The following is a 5,090-nucleotide window of genomic DNA, read 5'->3' as shown; positions in this document are numbered from 1 at the left end:
TCCTTGTAATTGAGGTCCTCCAATCCCCCAATTAGTTTTGTTGCCCTTCTTTGGGCTCTTTCCAGCTCAAGCACATCCCTTCTGAGAATTTGTGATCAGAACCAGATGTGGCCGGACAAAAGTTTTATAAAGTATCAGGATTATAGTTTTATCTCAGTGTATATGGCCTTTTTTTGCATGCCCCCGTACTGCTTGTCAGCTCCTGCAGCCTCCCCCTGTCAGCCTGTCTCCCTTTGGTCCTGTGCCTACCACTTCCCCTGTCCACCTATCACCCCTGGGCCCCCCTGCCGCCTCTCTCAATCAGTCCTGCCCTTGGGTCTCCCCTGTCAGGTCCCCTCCAGCTCTCTTGATCAGCTGATCAGCTGATCAGTCCAGCACTTGCTGTCTCTCCTATCCAGTCCCCGCCACCTCTCGCGAGCCGACCACAAGCGGGGACTGTGCCGTCTAACTCACAGTCCCCACTGCCTCTCTGGGGCTTGCCTCATTTCCTGATCTCAGTGGGGTGTCCCGGTCCTCAGCCCGCTCCTGCCGCCTCTTCCACTGCCTCTCGGTCATCCGTCTGGGGGGAGGGGGGGGGTTGCGATCCCAGTCTCACCGCACAGACACAGCAGTCTTCTCCAAAACCACGTTCTCTCTCTCTCAGCGTCTCCCCTGCACGCTCTCTTTCTCTCTGTGTGCACTCCTCGCACTATTCTAATAATTTTGCATAATGAAGCAACAGCCACACATGTAGGATACCCAACATTAGAGGTGATTTATTCTTCCAAAGCAGATACACCTTTGTACACTGGTATGGACTAGTATTCCAGTGTTTCCCTTCTTCCCCGGTTTCTCTCAATCACTCAGCTAATGTGATCCCAGCCCTCATGCAGTGGATCAGGGGAGGGGCAAACAAGAATGAAGGGCAGGTGATTAAATCCTCCTTATCAATTGATGATGTTATTGCTTGTTAGGATACCAGCGGCTAGAAGGTCGCAACGGTGTACAATAAAAACCTGTTGCTTTGTGTAACTAAAAGGCAGGCTTGATCCACCTGCTGGCTTGTATACAATTTCTGGGCTATTTTTAGGCAATTTTCCAAGGCACCCCTAAAGAAACCTGAGGGCACCCTGGTTGAAAAAGGCTGACCTAGAACACTGATTACAGCACTGATTTTCAGGAGTAACAATTAGTGATAGGGAAATCTGCCCAGGTATGATTTGGCCATGGGTTTGGCAAATCTTGTTTGAAGTCTAGGGGAGAGTGAATATTCTGGCCATTTTAGAGCTAATGGTCAAACTATTGTAAAAACTCTTCAGTGTGCAGCTCCCCCCTCAATCACAGCCAATGAGGAGGGAGCAGGGGACGGGTCCGAGCTGCGCTCTGTGTGTCTCATAGTCACACAGAGGCGGCTCGGGAGTGAGCATGCATGAGTGCCCACAGAGCAAGCAGCTTGTTCTGGGGGCATTCAGAAGAGGGGAGGTGCCAGGAGCTCCAGCAGGGGATGTGAGAAGAGAAGAATCAGGGCTGCTCTGTGCAGAACAAGTATGACATGTTTGTTATTAAACAAAAAAAAACTGAACCTTAACAGCCCATTCAGACTGGCGCGACACGACTTTGTGGGGCGACCTGTGAAGTCGCGGTGCACAGCGTGCACCGCGACTTCGGCGCGACTTGCACGGACTTCATATAATTGAAGTCAATGAAAGTCATCTCCAGGTCGCCCCAAAGTAGTACAGGACCCTTTTTCTAAGTCGGAGCGACTCCTATTAGAACGGGTCCTGTACTACTCAATGGCGAGCTACCGACCGCGACTTGTCAGGCGACCAAGTCGCCTGACAAGTTGCGCTAGTCTGAATGGACTCTTACAAACACTATAAATAAATATTGTTTAGTGGATTTGCCCTGAGTTGGAGTGTCTCTGATTAAATGTAACAGATTTTGCTGCTATGCTGTAGTCAGCCTGGGTATTCTCTTTTCCTGGACACTGCTTCCCCTAAGCACAGAGCATTTATTACTGCTGCCTGTTACTGTGAAGGAGGTTCCAGTAATTGGTGTGGGAAGGACAATCATTGAGTTGTGAATTTCTGCATGACCTAGAGATGTCAAATTTCCGGAAAGTTTAAAGCCATGGAAAAAAATATTTTTTCCAGAACAAATTTGAAATTTTGGAAAAAGGTAACAAAAAATTCAGTGTGGAGTAGTTATACAAATTGAAAGTGATTTTGTTACACTGGGAAGGTGAAATGTAGTGTATATAAAAGTATGCTTGAAATAAAAGTACAGCGTATTCAGTAAATAAACTAAACTTGCTTTTTAAAATTGATTTTATTACAAACACTGTAAAATAACAAGCACTGAATATGTTAAGAACATTTCAATTAACTCTGGAGGAAAAAGCTATTTGCACTTTTATTCTGATCCTCATCATTTCATTTGGTAAAGATTTTTTATGACTTTGGGGTAACCTCTGGCATGCAAGGGTGTTTTGCCCTCCTTATAGCATTTAGAAAATAATAATTCTTCTCACAATACTTTCAAATTGAAGCTTTGCTCTTAGCAGAAAATTTTCTCTGGAAATGTTTCCAAACTCTAAATGTTGGTCTCACCATTTTACTGAGAGGACAAAAAGAAAAACCAATACTGACAAGACTAAAGGGAAACATTACGCTGTAGAGGTAGAGAACAGTAATATGAATCATTTAAAGGTTTTAAAGATAAACTAATTTGTCAGACAAATTTACCCTCTTATCTGCCTGAGAGGACAGAAACTATCATCTACTGTATCCCAACAATCCCCAAGTACCCAAATGTGGAAAGGTACAAGATGGAGCCCATAAGAAAATGAAACTGGAGCCTTTCTCCTGCTGTGTCCCCTAGTGGCAGAAATGCAAATTTCTCTTGTTTGAGAACTGCATTGAGAAGTACAGTGTTACTTGAACTGTATTCCAGGATTTGCTTGTCTTCGGCTGAAAGAACTTGCAATAATTTAGGACGTCACATAAAATCTCAGAAATCTTTCATTATGGTCCTCATGTTTTATATACCATGTCATAGATATATTATTTGTTATTGTAAAAGAACATATTCCACACATCTTTTTTTTTTTTCCACAAAAAAAAGCTTTGAAAAACAAAAATCTTCTCAAGTTTTCTGTTTTTTTTTTTTCTGGGCCTTCCAATCTCTAGCCTAACCTAACCAATACCTCAGGTCTTTGTTCAAAGTTTGGAGAGATGATAAATATTGGCACCTTTCCAGTGTGTTCTTCACCTCCTGGCTTCCACCTGGAGAGGACATCTGCATAAAGTAAACCCCTCCTTGGGCCTTTCCTCAGCCTCGGGTATGTGTCAAAGACCAAAAAACTTTAGCTGCCAGCTGGAATGTGTATCTGGGCTAAAGGAAGTCTGCCTTGAAGGCGCATCTGTAAGGGATGTAGCCCTCTTTTTTGGGGAGTTTAAAAAATGTCCCTCCCCGAGCAGGAAATTGCACTAAACCTGTAGGTAAATATGAGAATGAGAATCTTCCCTAAGTAAAAGAGTGGGTTTGATAATAAAGTTGGCAATGTCTACACCCAGGACAGGGCCTCTGTGAACAGGGGAGGGGGTCATCTTACTGGGGAATAATCAGTAATATAATCAAAGGAATTGGGAGTGGAAGAACTACTACAAGCAACATATAATATAGGGTTGCATCGATACCGATATCCGTATCAGTGCCCATACCAAGTATTTGAGCGAGTATCTGTATCTGTGAGATTTGAACGGGAATGCATTGCGATTCCCTCCACAGCTCCTGTATGTGTGTATAAATACAAAGGGAATAAAGTGCCATTAAGCACTTGAGAAACTTGGGAACTTGAGAAAGGGGCGTGGTTAGCTGTCCCATTGGTGGAATGGTCCAAAGGGAGCCCCACGGGCTCCTGTGCTGATCCAAGCCAGGTGTGTACCATAGGCGGTCCTTCCATCTGTTGCTTCCGCTGGCTCTGCTGGGTCCAGGGTCACCACACAACCACAGGTACCTTCTGTTGTTTCCCAGCTCCAGGATTGGCACATAGTGAGAGGGATATCCCTGGTGTCATCATCCTGCTGAGCGACTCCTTGGTTTGCACTGGCATACAGGCAGGTCCTACTATCGCATTCCCTGGGAACGGTTGGCAGATCTCCCCTGTCTATCACACCAGCCAATCAGCCCTTTCACATGTCCACCTTGTCAGCCGAGAGGGGACAGAGAGAGCAACCCATCCACCCAGGTCTGTCTCACTCCACTGTTCACAGCTGTCAGGTTGTTTTTTGCATTATAATACTTTGCTCACCTTTTCCTGGAACAACTGCTTCCAGCAGTCTTTTAATGCTTGGACTACTTTGCCAGCAATAAATACCTTTTAGACCATTTAAGGTTTTCTCCATTGAGTTTACACAAATTTATAGGACTGTACCATTTTTACACAGAATATAAATTGAGCCCTAACAAGGGCTGCACATTTAAATTCATAGGAGGGATTATCTGTACTCTTATCATCTATGGGCTTCAGATTGTGATTGCTTCATGGACTATTGGTATCCCATTAATCCCTATTAACCCACCAGAGACCAACAGGAGTAGGTCTTGTTTTTGTGCTGAGCATATGTGTTTTTTGTTTATTCAGGTTAAACAATGTTAGCACTCATAGTACATATCTGGTAGCATATCAGGGCCTCTGGAGATGGTCAAAGGGCTGGAGGAGTTAACCCCCAAGCTGACATCCCTTCTGCCCTGTACCCACGGGGTCCCAAAACTTCTCCTCCAGTCCTGTGAGCACCTCCAGTGACCCTGATTTGCTACCAGATATGTACTATGAGTTCTAACATTGTTTAACCTGAATAGATGGCACTTTAATCCCTTTGTATATACACACACATACACAGGAGCAGTGGGGGAAATCAAATGTGACTTAGACAGAAATCACACTGCATTCCTGTTCAAATTGCATGCGATTCTTTTCAGAGCGATTTGCGCCAATTTTTTTGTATTAATGCTAATCGCACCGCAAAGTATCGGTACTCATACTCGCTGATAAAAAAAACAATATCGGTGCAACCCTAATACAATATAACCATGGGTACATAGATGCA

The sequence above is a fragment of the Pelophylax lessonae genome, assembly GCF_965119305.1.
Source record: "Pelophylax lessonae genome assembly, chromosome: 8".
Classification (NCBI taxonomy): domain Eukaryota; kingdom Metazoa; phylum Chordata; class Amphibia; order Anura; family Ranidae; genus Pelophylax; species Pelophylax lessonae.
Note: the sequence above shows the minus strand (reverse complement) of the source record.